At 47.9% G+C, this 27,761-nt stretch overlaps 1 long non-coding RNA gene across 2 annotated transcripts; it reads left to right on the top strand.

Moving 5' to 3' along the window:
* Positions 1-1,494: 1,494 nt before the first annotated feature.
* On the top strand, positions 1,495-13,303 carry LOC310663934. Of its 2 annotated transcripts, none has more exons than XR_014504690.1 (3): positions 1,495-4,259; positions 10,364-10,445; positions 11,982-13,303. It is a non-coding gene; the product is annotated as an uncharacterized lncRNA (long non-coding RNA). The 2 variants fall into 2 exon arrangements; XR_014504691.1 differs by lacking the exon at positions 1,495-4,259 and adding an exon at positions 6,065-6,124.
* Positions 13,304-27,761: the final 14,458 nt, after the last annotated feature.

Here is a 27,761-nt window from a genome sequence, read left to right as displayed (position 1 = left end):
CATGTTATATTAGGGATCTGATCCAAAATAAATTGAGGATTAAAAATAGCAGAAAGTTTGGATTTCCTTTTCCAGCTCAGATATCCCTGGGGTGTATCCAGCAGGAGTCATGATCAGAGCAGGCCCTGATGAACCAAAACGGATGGATTTCCATAGGCCTGCTGTGATGAAGTTGGATGCAAGTAAATAATCAAACAGATTATCTGGCACTGAGAACCTTTCTGCACTCCAGCTTGCTCACCACCAGATCTCAAGGCTGCCTGTTTTCTGTCTTCTGATCGCCAAGGCTGGCTCAAGAGATTTTGCTGCCTGAGGCAAAGGATAAGACGGTGCCCTCTGCCAAGGCACATATGGAAGCCAAGTGAAGGAGCAGTTGAACCTTACTCCAATACTGGTGAAATGAAAGTATCTTCCATGGCAGCTGAGAGTAGCAGGCTAGTATAAAGGGTACAGGGTAGGCCACATGGCACTCACAGCTCTGTCCCCTCCCCATCTGCCACCTGAGGCAGCTGCCTCATGCTGTCTCATTATAGGACCGGCCCTGCTGAGCACTAAACATGTATTTGAACCACTGTATTTGAACACAGGGAGAGCCTGCTGGATCAGGCCAATGGCCCATCTAGTACAGCACCCTGTTCTCACAGTGGCCAACAAGACTCCCATGGGAGACCAGGAAACAGGAGCCGAGCCCAAGAGCCCTCTCCCTTCCTGTGGTTTCCAGCAACTGATATTCAGAAGCATCGCTGCCTCCAACTGTGGAGGCAGAGCAGAGCCATCATGGCTAGCAGCCATTGATAGCTTTCTCTTCTAGGAATTTGTCCGAATCTCTTTTAAAGCCATCCCTGTCTCGATTAACTCTGTGCTGCGTGAAATAGTACTTTCTTTTAACTGTCTGCAATCTTCCAGCATGCTTGGGACATCTGGAGTTGAGAGGTAGAAAAACTGTTCTCTATTTTTCTATCTGCAGGCAGAACATCAAAATATAATATTCCTTCAGAACAGTGCTTTCCCCCCACCGGGGGTACGCAGGGGTACACATACCCCTAAACATTTTGTGAATCTAATTTTGGCCTCATTGAGGGGCAGTATTTCAATCTAAGTAGGAAATTGAGAGTACAGTGGTACCTTGGGTTACAGACGCTTCAGGGTACAGACTCTGCTAACCCAGAAATAGTACCTTGAGTTAAAAACTTTGCTTCAGGATGAGAAGAGAAATCATGTGGTGGTGGTGGTGCGGCGGCAGCGGGAGGCCCCATTAGCTAAAGTGGTACCTCAGGTTAAGAACAGTTTCAGGTTAAGAATGGACCTCCAGAATGAATTAAGTTCTTAATCTGAGGTACCACTGTACCCTTAAACTTTTTTTTTCAAAGAAAAAAAGCACTCCTTGAGAATGAGTCCACAGCTGTAGAGAGGGAATGGAGGATGGTCAGGCCAAAAGGGAGGGGGTCTTGCTTTGGTGTCCCCCACCCCACTCAGTCTTCCCACCCGCCATCACTGCCCCACCATCAGTCCAGTACTGCACACTTATGGGCATTTCCTCCTTGTATAACTCAAGCTACTGCTCCCAAAGCAGATTCTCAACCGAAATCTTTAGTTGTGATCGCTAGAAGCATTAGTGCATGCTGACTGAGTTACACACCAACTGCTGTTATATTGTGAAAGGGCTTCTGGTAGGCAGAATAAATGGAAGCCAAGAACATGAAAGCTTTTACCTGAAGGCTCTTTTTGATGTTGTTGCTAAGCAGAGCAAGATGAAAGTGAAGCCTGCCTCTGCCTCTCTCTCTCTCTCTCTCTCTCTCTCTCTCACACACACACACACACACACACACACACACAAACTCTTGCTGTTCTTATCAGTACTCTGGTAGCATTTCAAACAACATCTTTTTGGGACTGGATTTTAAAACCATGTTGTGCATTAGGTAAATTTTGACGGAAGTCCAGCTGGATTCTCTCATTTAAGTTCTGTCTTTGCCTATGGGCTCCGTTCAGTGACTGCCTCTGATAATAATCCCCTTATCTGTGAAATGGGAGCACAATGGGCCTATCTAAAAGGGCCTACTTTTCACTAAATAGGAGCTATGTGTTTTCCAGGTTGTCACATGCAAGCAGGATTTGCAAGAAAAGGTTGCAGTGGCACATTTTGCATTGTTGGTTTTAGAGATGTATTTTATGGATATATTGAACTACTGCATGGACTGCTGCCCTGAGAGGCAACTGCTTCACCTTGACTCATTGGTGGGCCAGCTCCAAGACAGAGGACTTTCCTGATGATGGAAGTCCTGTGGACCACAGCAACTCACCTCCCTCCCCATCCCGGCTGCCTTTGCTGATGCTGCACAGAATACCCAGGTGGGCACAGCTGGCTCAGTTCAACTCCTTGCAACTCACCCACCCAGGTCTTAGTAATAAATAATAACAGGAGCTGGCAACCTGCTAAACTGCCCAGCATAATCCATGTGGAGTTTGGAAAGGCAGCGATGCAAACTGGGTGGCTTTAATTAGGATTCCATTTAGATATAAGGAGATAAACATTTGCCTGTATACTAAATGCTGATTAGTTCCTTAAAACGTATTTGTTGAGGTCGATGGAACAACAAATAGATACAGATCAGGCCATGGTTAACTCCCAACAAGCACATGTTTGACAAACAATTAGACTTTAATATAATGCAACCAACCTGCTCCGTTGAAATTAAGCGCTTAAGCTGGTCTGCAGGAATAAATGAGGAGTGTTTAGTAAATGTCTTGGGAGGATCAGGGGTCTTTCTTTCAGAAAACAACTTGTTTTATTATCAGATCCATTCTTCCTTATTGAAAAAGCATGGCTTCAAGAACTCGTCTGTGACGCCTAAAGCCCTCGTCTCCCTCATACGTACAAACACAACAAATAATCTTATTTGTATGCCGCTTTTACACAGCCCAAACCATGCTCAAGGTGGCTTACATCTTAAAAAAATACATTTATAACATAACAAAAGTAGCCATATGCAATAAATAAAACATAAAAAATATGCAACCAGACCAACAATTTCCACACAAATCACAGGTTTTGAAATAAAGATACAAAAAACCAACAGCAGCAAACCCGTAATAAAACACCCCAACCCCAAAACAACATCTTCAGTTATGCCAGTCACAGAATCATAGAATTGTAGGGTTCGGAGGGACCCCAGGGATCATCTAGTCCAACCCCCTGCAATGCAGGAATCAGAGCTGGTCACAGTCTTCCTACTTTGGTGGAGGAAAGAAGGGCTGCATCCAAGCAACATCCATCAGACTCCTGAACTGGTTTTTCTTCCCCCGTCTCCTCTGTGAGGGATCTGATTTGTTGGCTGACTATTCCTACCACTCCAGCAAAGGCAGGAAATGAGCTGTGGCTCGGATGTCAGAGTTGCTGTCAGGGGCAACCAGGAAGCTCCCAGTGACTGATGGTGTGTGCTGAGACCTCAGAGACCTCGGCTGTTTCGAGATGGGTGTTATTGTGGACCAGCTGCTCCTCATGCAGGCTCGTTTTTTCCACAGCAAGCCCAACTGTATTGTCAGCATACAAGTCCCAGCCTCCGCCCCCAAACCCCACCATCCAGTATTCCAAATGCAGCCACGGAATTGTAGAATTGGAAGGTACCACACAAGGATCATCTAGTGCAAGCCCCTTCAGTGCAGAAATCTTTCCCTACGACTTCGGACTCAAACCCACAACCCTGTGATTATGCGTCTCCTGCTTACTGACTGGATTTGTATAAACAGGTTGCTGTTTTCCTTACCGAATCAGAACCCTCCTTTCCTTGGCTGGTCTGAGTTTCTCAGTGTCTGCCTTCTCCAAGGAGTATTTTGTGTGTGCCGTTTAAGTCACGAGAACATCAGAAGTGCCCATGGATCAGGCCCATGCTCCATCTGGTCCAGCTTCTTGTCTTCACAGTGGCCACCCAGGGCCCTCCATGGGAAACCCAGAGCCCTCTCCCCTCCTGTGGTTTCCAGTAACCAATATTCAGATGTGCTGCTGCCTCCGACCGTGTAGGCCGAGAGCGTAGCCAACATGGCTAGTAGCCACCCACAGGCCTCTCCTCTACGAATTCATCTAAATCTCTGCCTGCGCTGGAGGAGAGCCCATCCCCGCGCTGGCTCTTGAAATGGGATGCAGGCCTCTGCGAACAAAGGCCTCTCTTCATCCCTTTTCGGCCTCCCTCCCACAGTATGAAGGTCAGGGGAAAGGCTGACTTATAAAGGCATAAACAAACCGTGCAGAAATGCTTATGGTAATTCCACTTCTCTTCAGAAATATCAGCTTTCCCCCCTCTCTCTCTCCTTTTTTTTAAAAAAATCTGCTTTAAATGGTTTCCCTTCTAATGAAAACCCGCATGTAATCTGTTAGCAAGGGATGTCTGCCGGCCCATGAATTATTCAGCAGGCCCTCTGTTCCGTTATCTGGCGTCTCTTGAGATTCCCCCTCCATTGTCCGCCATGATGGGTCATTATGCACTCGGTGGATTTAATCTTTTAGGCTATCCAGCAGCACAGGGGGAGCAGGCGGAGGGGGTGGGGCGGGGGGGAATGTATGAATAACAATTTCCCTGTAATAACCTTCAACTAACCTTTCAACCAGAGTGAGTAATTCCAATCCTATTTTCACATCAATGGCAGAGTCAAAGCCAGGCAATTATCTCTTATCTGTTCCACCACTGTCTCTCCCCCCCCCCTTTAATTTTGAAGAAGAAGGAGAGGAGGGGGGGAGGATGTTAAAGTACTTGCTGGAGTCAAGAAGAAGAAAAGGGAGCAGAGCAAAGTGGCGGGGAGAAGGCTTGATTAACAACTTCGATAGGCAGGGATTTTAGGCAATTATTTGCCCTCTCTCCCCCCCTCCCCCGCTGCAGCTTCATTCCTGGTCAGCTGTGTCCCACCTGTTTCCTGTCCTGCCCTTACAATTTATCCCACTTAGTGGACCTTTTGACTTGGCCAGAAGATGCTAGCAATGATGGATGTGGAAGGAAGACTGCCCTGATCCTGTTATAAGGTAGCTCTATCATATTTGCAAAAGGGACGCGGGTGGTGCTGTGGGTTAAACCACAGAGCCTAGGACCTGCCGATCAAAAGGTTGGCGGTTCGAATCCCCGCGATGGGGCGAGCTGCTGTTGCTCAGTCTCAGCTCCTGCCAACCTAGCAGTTCGAAAGCACATCAAAGTGCAAGTAGATAAATAGGTACCACTCCGGCAGGAAGGTAAACGGCGTTTCCGTGCGCTGCTCTGGTTCGCCAGAAGCGGTTTGTCATGCTGGCCACATGACCCAGAAGCTGTACACCGGCTCCCTCGGCTAATAAAGCGAGATGAGCGCCGCATCCCCAGAGTCGGCCACAACTGGACCTAACGGTCAGGGATCCCTTTACCTTTATCATATTTGCACTTCTTGCTTATTTCATAGAATTGTAGAGTTGGACAGGGACCTTGAGGGTTAACTAGTCCCCCCCCCCTGCAATGCAGGAATCTCAACTAAAGCCTCCCTGACAGATGGCCATCCAACTTCTGCTTAAAAACCTCCAAGGAAGGAAATTCCATCACCTTCTGAGGGAGTCAAACTGCTCTGACTCTCAGAAAGCTCATCACACACTTCAAGACAATTGGTGGGTCAGTTGTGTTTTGCCCTCCTCAAGCCTAGTTGCCTGCTTAAATGCCCCTATTATTTGGAAGCTGAAGAAACCACGGTGAAGTGAAGGTCCCAAAAGATGTCTCCTCCTTGTAGACCCGTGCCTGGAGTTGATCAAATCAAGGGTTGAGTTTAGATTCTAGATTGCTTCGTAAGATTGTCGTTGGAGGGCCTTGCCTGTGGAGGTAAAATCACTGGCTAACAGAGAAGATGGTCGGCTTCTGTGCCCCAAATATAGAATTCCCTCCCAGTGGAGATCTTCCTGACATTTTACCATTAACTTTTAGAGCCAAAGTTTGCCTTGTTTATTTAGCCTTTGAGTGGTTGATTTAATGTGATTGGGGTTTGTTTTGTTTGTTTGTTTGTTTGTTTAACCATGTTTGTTTGTTTATTGTATTTATATTTCACCGTTTCCTCCAAGCAGCTGAAGGCAGCCCACATGGTTCTCTGCCCTCCCCACTGATTCCCACAACAACCCAGTGAGGTAGGTTTGGCTGAGAGGCAGTAACTGGCCCTAGGTCCCCCTGCAAGCTTCAATAAAAATAAAATAAAATCCATAAAAATCCATAACTAACTCAGATTCTGCCCCCCTCCTAAGAAAAGGCTTGCTGGCCCTAACAAAAGGCTTGCCCCCCCCCCCCAAATCCTTGCTATGCCCATGCATGGCTGAGTGGGGATTCAAACTCTGTTTTCCCAGGTCCTAGGCCGAAATTCTAACTTGAATGTTTCTACTTGAAGCAACACTTCAAGTCAACTACCTTTGAAATCCGCATGTCTCCTAATTTTGAGGTGCAGTTCTCCAACTAAAACAGGTGTTCAAAAGTGCATGCGTGCCTAAAATGCATCTATTGGTGAAATTAACATGCAAACGTGCATTATATTAGAGAAAAATGCTTGGGGAAAGTATGTATATTAGGGGAAATGCAGACTGAAACACTAACCTTTTAAAAGTTAAGATTCATAACAGTTAAGTAAGTTGGAGGAATAAATTATGTTTACCCCTATTACTCATTTATGCATGTTCTATTTTTATGCTATGCCTTCTTAGTACCTTATGTATGACTGCAACACAGTACGCGTTGATGATGTGATATAATAGGAAAGCAAATACTGTAAAAAAATAAAAAGAATGATCAAATTGGTGTAAAAATGTGGCAAGCTAAGCTTAAGATTCTAATGATGTAAAACTGAGCGAAACCAGCTGAGATTCCTGCATTGAAGAGGGTTGGACTAGATGACCCTTGGAGTTCCTTCCCAGCTCTATAGTTCTTATGATTCTACTATTCTAGGGTTAAATTCAGGAAATCCAGTCATGGTCCTCCCGTGTAACATGTAGCTTTGCCCTTGGATCAAACAGACGCTTTCCGCTTTGCCAGCTGGCAGTCTGTCACGGACCGGATAAATGTGAGCTATTGTCCAGGCACATTTTACAAGGCCATAAAGAAAAAGAAAAACAGAAGTGGAGCTCAGAAAGGAACCCAACACAAGACCCATGTGTGTGTGTCTGAGTCTCATTTGGCAGCGAAGGGAACGTCCGCTTCTTGAAACACTCCCTCCAAGGTAGCCTTCCAGAGAGTCAGATTTCAGATAAAGTGACCCCTTCCTTGAAGACTTTTTGCGCTTCTCAGACGTTTGGAGGAAGCCGTTCTGGGTTGGTTCACACGCAATGTTTAATGGCTTTCTTAACTCCAAAGAGCGGATGTCTACTTGTGTGGGAGCTGGGCAGTCTGGGAAGAGGAGGCAGGCCTCAGATCTCAGCCAGAGCAATTCCTGGAACCTCCAACACATGTATATTTTTTCTGCACCAGAGATTGAGAAACTTGCTGTGCTTTTGGTGCTCTGAGATCCTATCTCATGCAACGCACTCCTTGGGAGTTGGCCAACTCTCAGGTGTTGAGAAAGCAGCGGAGAGTAATGTGAAGAACTCGTGTGTGTGTGTGCCAACATTTTGCACATACCATGTACCCTCAAAGGGGAAGTATTAAAAGTACACCGAGTGAGTGACTCCAGCACAGCCAAGTAGCACTCTGCATCTTTTGAAAACCACAGAAACACTGATTAAAAAAAAAAAAAGGGGGGGGGGAGCAAGATATGAATAGTGTTTGTTGGCAAGGGAGGAGGAAGTCAACTCAAACCACAGAGAGAGAAGTTTTGATACAGTTCTAGTTTCCAGTTCAGTGCAATGTATTCATTTAAAACCAGAGGTCATTGCAAGGTTCAAGTTTTTAAAGACCTCCCCCAGAGCGTAACAAAATACAGCTTTCCCAAGGAAAATACAGGTTTTCCATGAAGGATGGGGCAGAAATTGGATCTGTTAGGCCCTTTTGTTCTCCTTTCCAAAAGGAGATGAGTTTCTTAATTGTTAAATTAGTGGAAGGAAACAAAAAGCTTTGGGTTTTTCTTTTTAATGGATTCTCTGTTGCCTGTTCTTCTGCAGTGCCTGACACATCTGAACTCATAACCAAACCATAAATCTGGATTAAGATTCAACCTTTGCATTCATGTCCAACAATGCACTGTGACCAGTAACCTCCTCCTTCTCCCCACCATAGGGAACAATATTATGCATTTGTAGATCCGTCTCCGAATTCCAAGGCAGAGCAAAAGAAGAGTCTGGCCAAGGCATTGTTCAGACACTCTTCACTTTCTGCTTTTGTTACCAAGTGGAGTTACATGTCGTATTTCAAAGGTGGTCTTGACTGTTTCCTTCCAAGTCTCTTACTGGGAAACTGGGAAAGAGCCAAGACATAGTTGGGCTTGCCCTGCAGCTCTGAGCTCCTCTTCACAGGAAGTGATGTCAGTGCCCTTCTAGTCTTGTGTCTCTATGCCCTGGATGCAGCCCTGTGATACGGCAGCAAAAAAAGCTAATGCAATTCTAAGCTGCATCAACAATAGTCTAGCGTCCCATTCAAGGGAAGTAATGGTACCACTCTTTTCTGCCTTGGTCAGACCCCACTTGGAGTCCTATGTCCAGTTATGGGCACTACAGCTGAAGAAGGGTGTTGATAAGCTGGAACATGCACCAAGGAGGGACAACCAAGATAATCAAGGATCTGAAAACCAAACCAGTGAGGAACAGTTGAGTGAGTTGAGTACGACTAGCCTGGAAGAGAAGACCGAGAGGTGAAATGATAGCTGACTTAAAACATCTGAAGGGTTGTCATATGGAAGATGGAGCAAGCTTGCTTTCTGCTGCTCCAGAGGGGAAGACCTGAACCAATGGATTCAAACGACAAAGGAGAGTCCAACTAAACCTTTGGAATAACTGTTTGATGATAAGAGCTGTTTGATAGTGGAATGGACTCCATTGGGAGGTTGTGGACCCTCCTTCAGCAGAGTTTTTTGCCCTCTGCCATGGATTCTTTAGCTAGGCCTCCTGCCTTGCAGGGAGTTGGACCTGATGAGCCTTGGTGTCCCTTTCAGCTCTACAATTCTAGGATTCTATGTTCTTCATGGGACGTGGGTGGCGTTGTGGTTTAAACTTGCCAATTGGAAGATTGGCGGTTCAAGGCCCCACGACAGGGTGAGCTCCTGTTGTTCGGTCCCTGCTCCTGCCAACCTAGCAGTTTGAAAGCACGCAGTGCAAGCAGATAAATAGGTACCACTCTGGCAGGCAGGTAAACAGCATTTCGTGCGCTGCTCTGGTTCGCCAGAAGCGGCTTAGTCATGCTGGCCACATGACCCAGAAAAACTGTCTGCAGAAGCGGACAAACGCTGGCTCCCTTGGCCTGTAAAGCGAGATGAGCACCGCAACCCCAGAATCGTTCGTGATTGGACTTTACTTTCAGGGGTCTTTATGTTCCCTTTATGTTCTTCATCATGAACTAAATCATCTGTGAAATTCTCTCACGGAAATCCAACAGGTTCAGCTTCAGTTGTTGAACAACACAGAGCAACCTTAGGAGTGCGGTATGGATTTCACCTCCTTTTCAATGGGAGCCCCACGTGGGAGAATTGCCTGGGAGTTTTCACCCCCTGTTACTTTGCATCCAAGTGATTGCCCCAGTCAGTTTTAAGCTATCTGAGCACATAGAGTCCCTCCCGGCAGGGATTTCTGCTCAGAGAACAAATTGTATAAATGCATTTAACAACTGAACAGGGCAGACGGTGAGGAATTCTCCACAAAAGCTCTGGGACTCAGAGTCTTGTTTGTATTAAGGAACATGCCATGCAAATCCGGCAGCTATCTGGAGCCATAAATAGCTGCAGAGATGAATTTAATATCTCTGTGTGGTGGCGGCGGCAGCCGCGACAATGATCAAATGAAGTCCAGACGAAACCGTTCAGCGCTGTTTACACTGGGAGTTATTGAGCACACCTCTGAGACACAAAGCGGTTGTGTGTGTCTCTCCTCCTTGGCCCGCCCTTTGTGGAAAATCAGCCGGGCTGTTGGCAAGTCCAACTTGGACTTTTGTGGAGCGACAAAGAGAGAGAGAGAGAAAGGAGGTGAATCAGGAGCTTAATTAGCAAAAGCTGTTTACTGAATATCCAATAAATTAAAATGCATGGAACATGTATTTTAATGAAGGCTCCTTAGGAGAACCCAGTTTTTCCTGGCTAATCTCAGTGTCACTTCCAGCCGGCTAACCACTTGCCCATAAGAGCAACACCCCAAAAGTTGGTCTTGTTTGAAAGGAAAAGAGTCACACTGCATTACAAGGGGTTGGACTAGATGACCTTATGGGTCCCTTACAAAAGATCCTGTCATTCTATGCTTTTTTAGCACCTGCAGCCCCCAAAACACCTTGGCTTGAACCTTCCCCAAATGCAACAGGACAGCCTTCCCCCGCCCTGCCGCCCTACAGGTATGCTGTCATTTATTTATTTATTGCATTTATATCCTGCCTTTTTCCCCCTCCAAGTAACTCAAGGTGGTGTACGTGGTTCTCCCTCTCCTCATTTAATCTGCACAACAACCCTGTGAGGTAGGCTAGGCTGAGAGACAGTGACTGGCCCAGTGAGTTTTGTGACTGTGTGGGGATCTGAACCCTGGTCTTCCAATTCCAGGCCGAGCAACTCTAACCACTACACTACACAGAAGCACTGATTTTTGTAGCACATCTGCTCCCATGCTGGCTGGGGGTGATGGGAATTGCAGTCCAGAACAGCCAAAGGATGCTAGGAGATGGGGGAGTCTAAACTAAGAGGGGGGAACGAACACCAGCTGCACAGAGACCATTTTCTCATGCAGGGATGCACAAAGCACAAAGATTAGAAAGGTGTTTCAATGACAGCCCTTGCCCTTCCAAGATCATAGAGCCTTGCCTAGCTGAGGCAGAGTGGGGCAAGACCAAGGAATGCAGTGATGGCACCCTCTGCAGGAGCATGTGGTCCCAGTGCCTGCAGCATCCCTGTCCTTGCGAGAGTGGTCTGCCACAGAGGGGTCCTGCACTGTGCAACCTCACAAGGCTGTGATGCTAATCTGAGGAATGCAATCCCTACGAGAAGGGCCCCCAATGGTCATCTTGTCAAACCCTCTGCCAGGGCCAATTCTAGAGCCAAATTTATTGAAGGACTTGTGTTCCTAGGTTCTTGCATGTCCCCTTTAAGATTTATTGACCAGTCTGAAACAGGAAGGAGAGGGGACAATTCATCTTGTATCAGCTTAATCGACTCTGTTTTGCTCTCCCGAAGGAAAAACTGTGTGATTTTACTTTGTTTTCTCCGAAGTTCAGGAGAGCTACTTGTAAAATTTTGCGTAATTCTCAGGGCTTTACATGCCTTCCTTGTGTACACCGCATTGGTCAACCACTTGGACAGAGAATGAAGCAAAGCCTTCAGCTTGCACAGAGTCCCACACCCAATGGAGAGGGGCTGTTAATTCTTGCTTTTCTTTTCCTCCTCACCTTATCAGTAAAACACTGACTCATCCCCCCCCCCTTTCTCTCATCCCAGCGCTTCCTATTAAAATCAAGCCTTTTGTGAGAAACATGAGGACTAGAAACTTGATTTAAAACGGAGGGAAGTCTTTTGGCCCCATGGCAGAACGTTGGAGGCAGCAATGTGTCTGAATACCAGTTGCTACAAACTGCAAGAGGAGAGAAGGCTTTTGGGCTCAGGACGTGCTTGTGGTTGATGGGCCACTGGCCTGATTCATCAGAATCTTCTGATGTTCTTCCCTGTGCAAGAATCTTATTACTGACTCCTCCTGGGGTGTTTGTGCAGGACAGTGGCATAGCGTGGGTTGTCAGCACCCGGGGCAAGGCAAGTAATTTGCGCCCCCTAACCCATGGATTTGCGCCCCCTAACCTGTGGATTTGCGCCCCCTAACCCTAACCCCCAGATGTTGCACCCGGTGCGGCCGGCCCCCCTGCACCCCCCACGCTACGCCACTGGTGCAGGAGGCCCAGTCCTGGAGACCATCAACGCTTTCTAGGAGAGGCCAGCTGCGAGGGTCATCCATGAGAAGTCCTGACAAAGCACTTCCTACAGCCCAACACACCTTCAATGCACCGTAAGTGATTAAAAGGGGAGGGGCAATTCACCGTCATGCTGCTTGCCCTGAAGTGCAGCGCCCCTCCCACCCTCGCACGGCTGTCCCGGCGCAGAAATCTGCAATCGAGCCAGGATTTGGAATGAGCTGCCAGTACATTGCAGCAGAGCAGATGGCGGGCGCTCAGAAGTGTTTGAAAAGCCTCATTTGATTATACATGAACGCCGCGTCTCTCGCAGGCCCGAGCTGATATTTCCATTAAGCACGCTCCGCAAAGCATTACAGCCCCGTAGCTGCCGTCTCCTTCCGCACGGATGCCTTACTGCACTCGTCGGCCTCTTATCCTTGCCTGCCTTTTATCATGGCTTCCACCACGGCACTTAATGGCCCGCCGGCCATTGGGTGGGTGTTTCTAATGATCACGACCGATACTTTTGTTGGGAGATTCAGGGAAGATAAAGTAAAGGACCTTCTTCACACAGCGTGTGGTTAAACTGTGGAACTCCCTACCTGTGGGCAGTCCCTCCATAGGTGGGGCAAGATGCCTCTTTTCCCACAGCCTCTCCAACAAGTCTGAGAAGATTATGAAGATTGCTAGATAGGCCAGTGACCTGGTCCAGCAGGCTTGTTTTATGTCCTTATGTGATGTCATATGGAAAAGTTGCACTGATGGCGATTTGCCCAGCTGCTTTCCCTGCCAACACACCATCACAACAATTCCTATCTGGGGTTATCTAGCCCCTTGGGGTGGATTCAGATGAGCCGCAAGGTCTGAACTGGTGAAAAGTGGTTATGTGAATCCACTGACATCCGACGACAGCATGGTGGGATCTCAGCCAGCTCCATTCTTCAGAGGACCACAATGCTTCACTCCAGAACCCTGCATCAAGGATGGAGCCAGAGTGAATGGCTGGGTCACAGAGGATGACATCTATATTGTCATTTCCATGGACTCAGGCCACTTATGAGCGTTATAACTTGATATGTGTTCTGCGAGCCCGGTAGACTTGTTAAAAGAGAAAACCTGCAGACTTTGCTGAGAACAATTCAAGATGACTGCATTTGCCAGAACGAGACCCAGACTGAATAAGTGGGAATGCAATAATGTCTAAGGCTGGAGCTATCCTCTGGGTCACCGTTAAAAGGTTCTGGCAGACTTGCAAGGAGGCTGAGGGCACGGGGCGCAAAACTCTGTATTACAACTCAGGAAAATATAATAAGAGGGCAATAAACCAGACCAAGAGTTCCAGAAGTGTGATTTAATTTCTCTCTCTCTAATTTTCTTGCTGCCACCAAGATAAACAACTTAAATTAGATGAGGGGCTCATGGAGACGGACGGTGTGCCCTTCCCTGGCAGGAAGAGGCTTTATAATGCCACAGGGTGAAATCTAATCGCAACAGCTCCGCGGGGGATTGTTCCTTATGTGTTGCCAGGCTGCAGTGGGAAGCTCAGCTTGCGGGTTTTTTTTAAAAAAAATCCAGTTCTCTCTTCCTTTGGCAAATCTGCTGGAAGTGCTTGGTCACTTTGCCTGGAACATTGATGAGAGCTCGGTTGCAACACCTCTGAAGGCATTGTTCCAAAAAAAAAAGGCAAAGTATTTGCATAAAATTGGCATTTATGAATTTATACAGATGCAAAGCAAATTTAGATATAATTGTTCTAAGTTAAACAGAGAAACAATACAACTCTTTATGGGGTGGGAAGGCTGGAACTGGGATGAGGCAGCGCTGTGCCCCCTGAGTGTGCTGACCAGGTGCCTCTACTCCTGATGGGCAACTTAAGAAAATAAGAAGAGCTCACTGGATCAATGGCCCATCAAGCCCAGCATCCTGTTCTCACAGTGGCCAACCAACTGCCTCAATGGGAAGCCCATAAGCAGGATTCAAGCACGACAGCCCACTTCTTTCCCGTGGCTTCCAGAAACTGGTATTTGTAAGCATTGCTGCCTCCAGCCTTAGAGGGAAACATTGGTCATCTTGGCTAAAGGTAAAGGTAAAGGGACCCGTGACCATTAGGTCCAGTCGTGACCGATTCTGGGGTTGCGGCGCTCATCTCGCTTTATTGGCCGAGGGAGCCGGCATACAGTTTCCAGGTCATGTGGCCAGCATGACTAAGCCGCTTCTGGAAAACCAGAGCAGCGCACGGAAATGCCGTTTACCTTCCAGACAGAGCGGTACCTATTTATCTACTTGCACTTTGATGTGCTTTCGAACGGCTGGGTTGGCAGGAGCAGGGACCGAGCAACGGGAGCTCACCCCGTCGTGGGGATTCGAACCGCCGACCTTCTGATCAGCAAGTCCTAGGCTCTGTGGTTTAACCCATAGCGCCACCCGCGTCCCTTGTCATCTTGGCTAGTAGCCATCAAATTCTACATGAATTTGTCTCATCCTCTTCTAAGCCTTCTAGGTTGGTGGCCATCACCGCCTCCTGTGGGAGGGAGTTCCACAGTTTAACCATGCACTGCGTGAAGTACTTCAACCCACCCGCCCCTTAAACTGGGCTTGGGCTGGGCAAGCCCTTCTGATGGATGACTCCATTGAACAAAGAACTGTCCTCTGTAAAGTGCAATATGTGGCCACCCTCTCTCCCTCTGTGGGAGAAATCTGACCCTTTCACACTGTCACAGATGCACACTTTGCAATTGCAGCCTTGTTTGGTGCATGGTGACCATGCCACACGAACAGCTCATTGCAGACCTGGAAGCAGCAATGCACTCAGACCCAAAGCATCCATCAGGTGCCTGGCAGGGCTGCCAACAGGATTTCCTGGCCCGCCACATCACCTGTAATCTATCGGCAAGAACAACTGCGCCACCTGCTTCTGTGGGCCGTGGTTCAATGATAGCATATCCTTTGATGTATGGTATCTCTGGTTCATAAGAACGTAAGACAAGCCCGTCTAGTCCAGCATCCTCTTCTCACAGTGGCCAACCAGGTGCCTATTATGGGAAACCCGCAAACAGGACCCAAGCCCAAGAGCCCTCTCCCCTCCTGTGGTTTCCAGCAACTGGCATTCAGAAGCATCACTGCCTCCAACTGCGGAGACAGAGCAGAGCCATCATGGCTAGTGGCCATTGATACCTCTCTCTCCTCCTTGGTATCTCCAGGTAGGAAAGACCCTCACCTGAAATCCTTTAGAGACACAGCCAGCCAGTGTCACCAATGCTGAGCTAGATGGACCAGTAGTCTCTGTGCAAGGCAGTTTCCTGTGTTCCTATAGGCTCCCAGAGGACAGGGAGGGGTGGGCTGGCTCCTGCTTAAAGGAGCACCTGGGTAGATAATGGCCACCTGCTGGCTCTGGTGATGAAGAGCTTTGCGGATGAGGTGCCACTGATGATCTTAGAGGCAGATCGAGACAAAGCTGTAATTGCTCTTCCTCCTCTGCACGTGGCTGGGCTTCCGAGTCTCTCTCCCCGCTTCGGCTTTTCAATTAAAATCGTATCTGATCCTTTCCAGGGTCCTCGCTATTATTTTATGTATTGATTTCCTTCATTTCAGTTTATTACCTGCTGCTCCCACCAGCGCCCAGGGCCAATTAGAACCGTTACAAGCAGCATGAAAAATACCCGTGAATAAAACAACCGGGAGACTAAAAGTATCCGCGAGGTCCCATTTAACTATCTGTTGTTAAAATGATTGCGGGGAGAGAACGGGGGGGGGGGGGGCTTCTGAGGTGTAGCCCTGGGGAGCGCTTGTTCTTCCTGATTAATAACACAAAGCACAGTTTGCAAATCTTGGGCTGCAGCTTTGCTGACCAGTGTGGAGCAAAGCCACCCTCCTTCACACTCCATGGCAATAGATCAGCTGTTGATCGGACAGACATCTTGGGAACAGATGACGTTGCCGCTGCAACAATCCTTGTTTGGATTCCTGATCTTCCCGCAGTGATCCCCCAGAGGAAACCTCCCATGGATTCCTCTGACATTCCCTCCCTTTCACCTCTTTTGCTATTTGCCATCGGACTGGACAAAGAGAGGCCTAATTAGCTGCAACCTACTGGTGATAATTTATCATCCGGAATTACTCTCTGTTGCAAAGGCTGCCTATGTGGGGTGGGGTGGGGGGTGTTTTTCCACAGTGTGGTGTGTGTGTGTGTGTGTGTGTGTGTGTGTTTTAACATTCCAAAAGGATTCTCGTCATCTGCCAGCAGCACGAACAATCTGTAAAGTAATGAGGTGCCACTGATGATCTTAGAGGCAGATCGAGACAAAGCTGTAATTGCTCTTCCTTGCTGTTATAGCTCATTACATCAGGCCCGCCGTGGGCCTAACCAACCAACCTCTGCCTGGCTCAGCGAGACAATGCCGAGAACAGACTTCCTCAACCTGGCGCCCTCCGGGTGTTTTGGAACAGGGTTGCTTCCACAGAGCAGTTCAGGGACATTTTCGTTTAGAGAAAATGTGCATAAGAGGCAATATGTTTGACATGCCTAAAACCATTCATGGCATGGAGAAAGTTGATAGAGAAAAGCTTTTTTCCCCTTTCACATAACACTAAAACTTATGGACATCCAATGAAGCTAAATAACATACCCTCCAACATTTCTCCGATGAAAATAGGGAGGTCCCATTCCATAATGATAATTTTACTATTTATACCCCAGCCACTCCGGGTGGCTTCCAACATAATAATAAAACATTAAACATTTTTGAAAACTTCCCTATACAACGCTGCCTTCAGACGGCTTGAGGGTTGGATAACTCTGTACCCTCCAACATTTCTCCAATGAAAATAGGGACATCCTAAGGAAAAGGGACATCAAATCAGAAACTGGGATGGCTTCTCTAAATCAGGGATGTCCCTGGAAAATAGGGACACTTGGAGGGTCTGAAATAATAGAATCATAGAATTTTAGAGCTGGCAGGGACAATGGGTGTCATTTGCCTAACATGGAGCTCGAACCCACAACCTTGAGATTAAGAGTCTCATGGTCTACCAACTGAGCTATCCCAGGTATGAATGTTGGGAGATCCAGAACAGATCAAAGAAGGGACTTCTTCACACAGCGTCTAGTTAAACTGTGGAACTCTCTCCCACAGGAGGCAGTGAGAGCCATTAACTTGTGTAGCTTTAAGAGAGGATTGGACAGAGTCATGGAGCATGTGCTCTGCCTACACACGTTGCCTACACAGGAGGAGGACGTGCTCTTGTCCTTGAATCCTGCTTGCAGGTTTCCCACAGGCATGTGGTTGGCCACTGTGAGCACAGGATGCTGGAATAGATGGGTCATTGGCCTGATCCAGCAATCTCTTCTTATATTGTGGACTAAGCGAATGCAACACCATGGAAGGAGCATTTCCAGCTAACCTGCTCCTGCCTTTGGGAGCCTTATGAGAAGCTGCTGCAAGAGGAAGGCTGAGAGGAGCGCTGGGGGTGGGCAGACTGCCTGAATGGGGATGCCAACAGGGCAGTGGCTCTTTGGAGAAGCTGAGGACTAGGAGCCTGGACAAACCAACGTCATCCTTGGCTAGTTTGTGGCAGACTACTGTGGGCAGACTGTGTCCCAGAGGGGAATTTTGGTTTACAGAACATTGTTTTCCCCAGAGATGAAAATTTGCCCTCATCTATGCTATACATGCCAAGGGACGTGGGTGACGCTGTGGGTTAAACCACAGAGCCTAGGACTTGCTGATCAGAAGGTTGGCAGTTTGAATCCCCGCGACGGGGTGAGCTCCCGTTGCTTGGTCCCTGCTCCTGCCAACCTAGCAATTTGAAAGCACGTCAAAGCGCAAGTAGATAAATAGGTACCAATCCAGCGGGAAGGTAAACGGTGTTTCCGTGCGCTGCTCTGGTTCACCAGAAGCATCTTAGTCATGCTGGCCACATGACCCGGAAGCTGTACGCCGGCTCCCTCGGCCAATAAAGCGAGATGAGCGCCGCAACCCCAGAGTCCGTCACAACTGGACCTAATGGTCGGGGGTCCCTTTACCTTTATGCTATACATCTGTTGAGCTGGGCAATGTATTTAGTTGTATATTTTTAAAAGTTATATTGAAAACTAATTTCTAAAAAGGCTACAGATTTCAAACCAGTTTGAAGTTGCCTTGGCTGTCATGTGGTTTCCCCTCCCAAAAGCACGTTGGGGACTGTAGTATTCAGGAGGTGGGTGGAGTAGAATAATAGAATCCTACTATTGCACAGCTGGGAGGTACCTAAAGTGTCATCTAGTCCAACCCTCTGCAGCGCCAGAACCCCAGCTAAAGACTCTGTAGGCGTGCTCTCATGAGCTGTGCCATGGAGGGGATGAGCAGAGCACTGGTGTGTCTGTCTGCAACAACAGCACCATGATTCTTCTTTGCAAATTGCAGATTGCTGCAATTTCGAGGGGGCTTCGCTGCTCTGCACAAACACACACACATACAGCTGGTTAACTCCAAGGCGTGCAGAGCCCAGCGCATGCCTGCCATTCCCTCCTTGCTCCGATGGGGTTTGCCCAGGCCAGCTTGGGACCAGGAGTTAATTGCATCTTCCAAACGAGGGGTGGGAGGGATGGAAAGGAGGTCCCGTAAGCAGCCTGGCCTCTAGTGACAATCCTGGCTGATTATGAAAGCAGCCCAAGTGGCTGCTGGTGGAATAAGAGGGGGGAGTGGAGAGAGAAGGAAACTAATGAAGAAATTTCCATATAATTAGCTGAGACTGGAGTTTTAATCAGACAGCCGTTTGCTCAGTGAAACCTGTTTACATGTTTGCTGTCATTCAAGAAATGTGTTAATTAGGCAAACAGTATTAATGATGAGCTGCTTGTCAGAGAATTTAAATGCACTGGGGGGGGGGAGTGAATGACAGCTCTTTTTTATGCTGGCTTTTCAGATCCAGGCCAATTTATTTATTTTATTTATTGCATCTATATCCCACCTTTTTCTCTAAGGAGCTGAAGGTGGCATGCACAGTGGTGGCCCCCCTCCTCATTGAATCCGCACAACAACCCTGTGAGGTAGGCTCAGCTGAGAGGCAGTGACTGGCCCAAGGGCACCCAGTGAGCTTCATGGCTGAGGAGGGGATTTGAATCCTGGTCTTCCAGGCCCTAGTTGTACCCTCTAACCACTATACCACATTAGTCTTCCAACAGACCTCCTTGCCCGTTTTTTGCAAAGTGGCCCCATATGGGCAGGTGAGGCGTGGTGAAGCATCTGTATTTGGGGACCACTTAGTCCATGCCAGCAGGGGTCAAACACCCAATGATGACTACAGTAATGTGACAGCCATCTTCAAATAGCTTACCTGAAGGGCTGTCACAGGGAGCAAGCTGGTTTTCTGCTGCTCCAGAGCAGAGGACCCAAACTGATGGATTCAAATATCAAGAAAGCAGATTCTGACTAAACAGTGGAATGGACTACCTCAGAAGGTGGTGGACTGTCCTTGGTTGGAGGTTTTTAAGCAGAGGTTGGGTGCACACTGTCAGAGAGTCTTCTCTTCTCCAGGCTAACCGCCCTCAACTACCTCAACTGGCATGGTTTCCAGACCCCTGATCATCTTGGCCTCCCTCCTCTACACACATTCCAGCTTGTCAACATCCTCATTAAACTCTGGTGCCCAGAACTGGTCACAGGACTCCAGGTTGTGGGGGGGGGGGGCTGACCAAGGCAGAATAGAGTGGTACTATGGCTTCCCTGGTGGCGCTGTGGTCTAAACCACTGAGCCTAGGGCTTGCTGATCGGAAGGTCGGCGGTTCGAACCCCTGCAACGGGGTGAGCTCCCGTTGCTCGGTCCCTGCTCCTGCCAACCTAGCAGTTCAAAAGCACATCAAAGTGCACATAGATAAATAGGTACCGCTCCGGCGGGAAGGCAAACGGTGTTTCCGTGTGCTGCTCTGGTTCGCCAGAAGCGGCTTAGTCATGCTGGCCATATGACCCGGAAGCTGTACGCCGGCTCCCTTGGCCAGTAAAGCGAAATGAGCACTGCAACCCCAGAGTCGTCTGTGACTGGACCTGACGGTCTGGGGTCCCTTTACCTTTATGACTTCCCTTGATCTGGATGCTTTACTTCTGCCAATGCAGCCTAGAAGAGCATTAGCTTTTTTTGCTGCTGCATCAATATGTTGGATATCTGAATCCAACTCCTGGAGGATATGAGAGCAGAGAAAGCACTTCTTCCAGGGCGTTGAAAGCCCCTCCTACTTCTCTCCCTCCCTTCCCCCTCACCCCCCCCTCTCCTCTCCAGGGGCAAAGGGGCCATGCCCCTGGGTCAAAGGGCCTTCCCGGGCTCACTCTGGATAGCAGCTCTCTCCCTGCTAACAAGCCTAATGGACGCCCTCTCTCTTTTCTGTGGGCTGGCGTTCCATGCAGATGTGCCTGGGCCTCTCCATCATTATCTGCAGATTCTAATTAGGTTTTATAGCGCTGAGCTCTGGATATGAGCCTTGCAAGGCTATTTGTTATTTCTTAACGATATTCTCTCACTTCCACAATTACCGCTAGGAGGGACGGCTGTGTGCAGACATAAAAGGGCAGCTCATTTTGTTAAACGCAACCCTTGATCTTCCCCTCCTTTTGCAGAGAGCGGGGGGTGGGGGTGGGGACACCTCTCACACAGGAATCATTCTTCCCCGGCTGTGTTTGTCACCAACAAACTCCTCAACAAGGAATTTAATCGGTTTGTATATGACTTACGGAGAAATTGGCAGGCTCTTTCAATTAAAAAAAAAATGAAAGTCACCTCACCCAGCCATCTTGTCAAATAGACAGCCTGGGTATCTGTGTGATCTCTGTGGTAGGAAAAAAGAATAAACACTTTTAAACTATTAAATATGCAGTGCGTATTCTTTGGCATCAAGCCGACACATGATGTATATTTAGGCATTTAAAAATTAAAGTGGATTCAACATGTGCGCATCTATTTTAAAAACCTGCCAGAGACTTGCCTTTCTCTTTCTTCGCTTGACGCCATGTGCGGACATCTTGCCGGGTTTCAATATGGTGTTGGATGTATGTTTATGGAGAAGGCTTCCCATTTTTCTGCTCTGCTGCAGCCTTCATTTTGACCTACTGGGTTGAGTGGAGTTTGCAAACAGGGAATTTGCCTTCCAGATGAACTGTGGCTTCTCTCTGTTCTTTAGTTACCATAAGAGCTACAGGCAGAACGTTGGGTAGAGCCATAGAATTTTTGAGTTGGAAGGGAACCCAGGGGTCATCTAGTCCAGCCCCCTGCAACACAGGAATCACAGCTGAAGAATTCCTGACAGATGGCCATCCAACCTCTGCTTAAAGACCTCCGATGAAGGAGAGTCCAGCACTTCCAAGGCTGTTCCACCGTTGAATGGCTGTTGTCCTAATTGTGTAGTCAGAGTCTACTTTCTTGTCATTTGAATCCAGTGGTTTGGATCCTGCCCTCCAGAGCAGCCGAAAACAAGCTTGCTCCATCTTCTGTGTGCCACCTTTCAGATATCTGAAGATGGCTATCATGTCACTTCTCAGTCTTCTCTTCTCCAGGCTAGCTAGTTTGGAGTTATGTTCTCTCTCTCTCTCCCTCTCCCTCTCCCCCCCCCCTCTCTCTCTCTCACACACACACACACACCCCACAAAAAGAATCCTCGGGGAAACCTTAGAAAATGGGCCTTTGACATTTCCAGGGCTAAGCCTCCGCCATTATACTGCACTATAGATAGGGATGAAAGAAGGCATCAAACCTACCACCTGCAGCACCGTTTCCATTCCACTGCAGTTCAGTTTCCACCAAAAACTGCATTATTCATCCTACTTTCCAGGGTGACAAAATTCCACACTGTAAGTTGCATTGCCATTCTATTATTGCACCCCTTTCATTTCAATGCAAAAGAAACACAATGCAAATGGTAGGGGAGGGAGATGTAATCAATTACATATCATTTTGCAGACTGAAAGAACACTGCTTGCATGTGCTGGATTAATTTTCATTCTGCGTCCAAGCAGCCTTGCCTGGAAAACTCACTGTTTAGTGGTACAGTGGTACCTCGGGTTAAGAACCTAATTTGTTCCAGAGGTCCGTTCTTAACCTGAAACTGTTTTTAACCTGAGGTACCACTTTAGCTAATGCGGCCTCCCGCTGCTGCCACTGCACAATTTCTGTTCTCATTCTAAAGCAAAGTTCTTAATCCGAGGTACTATTTCTGGGTTAGCGGAGTCTCTAACCTGAAGCGTCTGTAACCCCAGGTACCACTGTATTTAGGGCAATCTGCAAGGAAACCCCATTGCAATTTGATCTGATTCATCACTTAAGGTTGGATTTCTCGGGGGTGGGGGGAGAAGCAGTGGGGCAAACAGGTGTGGATAAGCCCTAAGTAAGGACAGAGCAAACAGACATCACCTCTTCCTGCCCTTCAGAATCTACAAAGGTCATCTACTGTCCTGAAGGGGTGCTGTCCATGGTATCTCTTCTGCAAGAGACTGGCTCTTGGGCTGCAGGACTTCACAGCGATAATGAGCATGAATTAAATTCCAGAGCAATATTTGAGGTGTTGGGGTAACTCTTCAGAGGCATGTTGCCTTCAGAGCTGTCTTTGGCTGTTCAGGGTTTGGACAAATTATATGCCAGCATTTGTTGAGTTTTATATTATATTCACTGGGGGGGCGGGGGAGAGACATGCAGATCTTTAGAAGATTACAAAAGAAAAACTCCTTTGCTCCAGGCAGACCAAAGTCTTTCCAAAGCTCTGAACTGAAGCTAGCAGACTAGTATCCAAAGCACTGAAGTTGATCTCAGCCCAAAGTGGTTTTTCTTCTGTGATCAGAAGTTGGGGCTGTGGGGGTGGAGAGGTGACCCTCACCCCAAATACTGCTCTGTCATGCTAAAGTATTCTGCCTGAGGCAGCAGCCATTTGAAAAGCAAAGGTAGACTTTGTTAGAAATTCACAATGCATGAACATTTCGCCTTTGTACGACATGCAGTTTCTATATAATGTTGACGTTCGTGGAGACCAGCTTGAAATGGGATTGGCCTTCTTTGTTTTGGATGTGTTTGTGTTTGTTTGCTTTTAAATGCATTTATATACAACCATCTGGTTAGGGACAACCACAGGATAATTCAAGCAATACAAACCAGAATAAAACAGACAATAAGCAATATAAACCAGTATACAGACCAGCGTGATTGCACCCACCTCTCTGGCATAGCTCTCTTCTGAATCACAGATGTGTGTAGATAGTAACTGGCATAACAATGCTGGATTACACCAAATATCTTGCTTGCTCGGTCTTCCCTGGCCTGACAACCTCTTGAAGTTGGCGGCTGCAGCTCTCACCCACCCGGACCCTTGGCCATGCCAGCTGCGACTGATGGGAACCGGAATGAAAAATATCTGGGGGCAGAACCAGGTTGGAGAAGCCTGCGCTGGCATAACATAAAAGGATGTACTTGTTTATGCTGCATGTAGTTAACCTGTGGAACTCCCTTCCACAGGAGGCAGTGATGGCCAGCTTGGAGGGCTTTAAAAGAGTATTAGACCCATTCATAGAGGAGAGGACTATCAATGGCTACTAGCCAGGATGGCTGTGCTCAGCCTCCACAGCTGGAGGCAGCAATGCTTCTGAATGCCAGTAGCTGGAAACTATGGGAGTTGGGGCTGGTGCTCTTGTGCTTGGGTCCTGTTTGCAGGCTTCCCACCTGGTTGCACACTGTGAGAGCAGGATGCTGGGCTACATGTGCCACTGGCCTGATCCTGCAGGGCTCTTCTTGCATTCTTAACCCTCAGTTTCTGATAGCCAAGTACAGGGGTCAGCAAACTTTTTCAGCAGGGGGCCGGTCCACTGTCCCTCAGACCTTGCGGGGGGGCGGACTATATTTTGGGGGGGGGGAATTGAACAAATTCCTATGCCCCACAAATAACCCAGAGATGCATTTTAAATAAAAGCACATTCTACTCCTGTACAAACATGCTGATTCCTGGACCGTCCACAGGCCAGATTTAGAAGGCAATTGGGCCGGATCCAGCCCCCGGGCCTTAATTTTAGAATTCCTGCTCCATGATTGCAGTCCTAGGATTAGACAAAATGCTGAGTTGCTGAGGTCTGTCATGCACATGATGCGCAAACTCTGTGGATCCTTAAGTGTGCCGGTGTCTGTAGGCTTCGGTCGCTGTGATGTTGAGGCTGAAGAAAGCTTTTGAAGCTCAAAAGACCAGGAGGGGGAGAACATGTCAGTTGGGCATGTGTCTCTGCTGGGGTCCAACTTGAGTGTAGGCTGAACGCCTGACAGTTTGCCTACCCATGGCCAAGCAGATGTCCCCCAGCAGCCTCCATAGGATGGCTCTAGCCCTCCCCCAGCTATCACTGGAAGCATACTGCCTTCTAAGACAGAGGCTCCTTCCCCTCCTTTGATAGCACAAAGCTGCTGATAGACCCATATGAAGCAATCCTTCTTGAAAAGCCACTTACGGCTGACAAGTAATCAAAACAGCCATCTGTGAAATGCTTTTGCATTTATAGCCATGAGAGTAAAGTGTGTTGGAGGCGGGGGGGTGGGGGGGTGGACACATCCCAGGTAGGCAACTCTCTGCTTATCCAGAGCATCTGGGCAGCGAAGGCTGTTGGAAGCGAGAAAAAGCACCCAGAGCATCTTCCAGCCTCTTAAATTAACGAGGCTTCCAGATGTTTTTCTCTTGCTCCGATTCATTTACAACTTCATCACCATGCCTTGGCTGGCACCCTGGCTGGCTGGCTTTCTCTCAGAAACATTTCAAAGCCAATGGCCCCAGAGATGACGAGAAGCGGCCATCGCCCCCCGAAAAAAAGGGACAGCAATTGCACAGACTCCTCATTCTGCTTTTCCGAGGCTGCCAGACGCCCTCCAGCAACGGCAGAGGGATGGCGGAATCTAATAACCCGACCAGCTTAAAAACGTACTAAAAACAGAAAATTTATGTAGCATGACCAAACTTGAATTATACATTACAGCACTATAATTGATTTTTTAGAAGAGAGATTAAATTTATTTTATGCCTCACTAACTAACAGCTAGATTTACCTAATTGCTTGGAGTGCACAGTTAGTATGATTCATTAAACCCCACACTTGCTCGGGTACATTACACAGTGACTAACGTCGCTCGCTTGGAGCAATTAAACTGAGGAAAGGAGGCGAGGCCTCCAAAGCAATTGTCTGCAGCCATGTGGCCAGATTTCAAGGGGGAAACGTCCAACGAAGGAGAGTCCACCACCTTCTAAGGTGGTCTATTCCACTGGCTGACAGTAGGAGCTGTTCAACAGTGGAATGGACTCCCTTGGAAGGTGGTGGACGATTGGAGGTTTTCAGGCAGTGCCTGGATGGCCACCTGTCAGGGATGTCACGGCTAAAATGGCCGCTGTTTCTTTAATGCGAATAAAGCTGGGTCAGCATGACTCAGCAGCCTACACCAAGTTGTATATATAAGTGAGAAATGTTAGTTTGTGCTGAGGCTGGTGTTTGGGTTGGTTGGTTGATTGGTGCTGGTGTGTATAGTTATTCAGTCGTGTTTTGCACAAAGACTTTTAAGAATAAAACTCTGCAAGGATATTCTCGTGGACTCTTTTGTGCCGACAAGGTTCCGAGGACCGGGCTGAAGAGACAAAGGGAGGTCAGAACCCTTTCCTTCTTTTTTTTGCTTTTTACAAACACTGACAAGGGATTCTTTAGCTGTGACTCCTGCATTGTGGTGCATTGAGCCAGTGGCGTAGCGTGGGGGGTGCAGGGGGGGCCGGCTGCACCGGGCACAACATCTGGGGGTTAGGGTTAGGGGGTGCAAATCCACGGGTTAGGGGGCGCAAATTACTTGCCTTGCCCTGGGTGCTGACAACCCACGCTACGCCACTGCATTGAGCTAGATAACCCTCAGAGTCCTTTCCATCTCTACAATTCCAAAAAGTGAGCTCTCCTGCTACCCTACGGATGTGAATCAATCCAGGAATATCTTCCCAGTGTTTTCTTGCTGTGTGTGTCTGTGTGTTTGGGGTTTCTTTTAGCAAGAAGCAGAACATACAAGCTGCTTGCTACCTTAATGTTGTTCACTCATAACTCTCTCTCTCTCCCTCTCTCCAGTCTGTGTGCGTGTGTGTTTAAAATACTGTTTGAATCAAAACGCTGACAGTAACTGAGTGGAAATCAATGCCGAGAAAAGCAGAGGTTTGCCAGGCACAGGGTTCTGGAAACAGTGAATAATTATATACACATTGCAAAAGTAAAGGTAGCAATTTAGGAAAGCAAGAGGTGGGAAGCAATAATCATATTGGTTGGCATTGAGGAACAAAAAAAATATCATCTTGAGTCTGTGTTCCCTACAAGTAAAGGAACTGTGGTCTTTAAGCCACATGATCTTGAAAGGAAGAGAGAGAAACCCTGGTCGTTATTATTTGTTTCTTTTTATTGAAATCTATATGCTGCTCTGCATCTGAAGATCACAGTTGATGTTTCTCATCCCTCCCTCCCTCCCTCCTGCATTTGCTGGAAATGTGGCTCTCCCAATAGTACTGAGAATGGGTTCTTCTGGTTCTGGTTCTGGTTCTGGTTCTTCTTCACCACCTCCACCTCGCATTGCTTCCCAGAGGGACTAACAGCAATGATAGCCATCTTCCAATATCTGAAGGGCTGTCACACAGAAGATGGAGCAAGCTTGTTTTCTGCTGCTCCTGAGGGGAGGAAACCAAGGGATTGAAGTGTCAAGAATGGAGAATCCAGCTAAACATCAGGAAGAACTTTCCATGGGTAAGTGCCATTCAACCATGGAACAGACTCCCTTGGAAAGTGGTAGGCTTTCCTTTGTCAGAGGTTTTGAAACAGGGGCTGGGTGATCATGTGTCAGGAATTGTTCAGCTGTTATTCTTGCATTGCAAGGGATTGGACTAGAATCTCAGGGGTCAGCAACCTTTTTAAGCCATGGGCCGGTCCACTGTCTCTCAGACCATGTGGTGGGCCGGACTATTTTTTTGGGGGGGGGGGGTGAACGAATTCCTATGTCCCACAAATAACCCAGAGATGCATTTTAAATAAAAGGACACATTTTACTCATGTAAAAACACGCTGCTTCCCGGACCATCCACGGGCCAGATTTAGAAGGCGATTGGGCCACATCCAGCCCACGGGCCTTAGGTTGCCTACCCCTGGACTAGATGGTCCCTTCCAGCTCTACAATTCTGTGATTCCATGATACATACAAAAGAACACACACACACACACACACACACACACACACACACCACTCAAAGTTCATGATCTACCCAAAGGCCCATCTCCTCTAATGTCCTGCTCTCACCATGGCTAAGCACATGCCTATGAGAAGTCTCCCAACTTACAAAAGCCTAGCTGTGATCCCAGCCAACTAGTGTTTAGAAGTCTACTGCCTCAGACAGTGGATATAGAACATAGCCATTGTGGGTAGGAGCTACTGATAGCCTTCTCCACAAATTTGCCTCATCCTCTGTGAAAGCCATCCAAGCTGGTGCCAGTCACTGCCTCTTGTAGGAGTGAGTTCCACAGTTTACCTACGGTATGTACTGCATTGTCAAGTCCTGAATCTTCCATCTTCCAGCTTAGTTGGATGGCCTCATTGGGTTCTCGCATTATGAGAGATAGAGGAGGATTCCCATCTTCTTGGCCCCTTCTACCCAAGAAGATGACTCAACTGCTCCCAAAAAGCCAAAGGCAGCCTGATCTTGGTGGCTCCATATCAGTGACCGAGTGCTTGGAAGAAGGAACATGACTGATCTAGATCCAGCGGGTCTCTTCTTGCCTTACACCAGTGAGA

Source organism: Podarcis tiliguerta (genome assembly GCF_965153285.1).
Source record: "Podarcis tiliguerta genome assembly, chromosome: 14".
In the NCBI taxonomy this organism is placed as follows: domain Eukaryota; kingdom Metazoa; phylum Chordata; class Lepidosauria; order Squamata; family Lacertidae; genus Podarcis; species Podarcis tiliguerta.
Note: the sequence above shows the minus strand (reverse complement) of the source record. Positions and strands in the feature narration are given on the sequence as shown.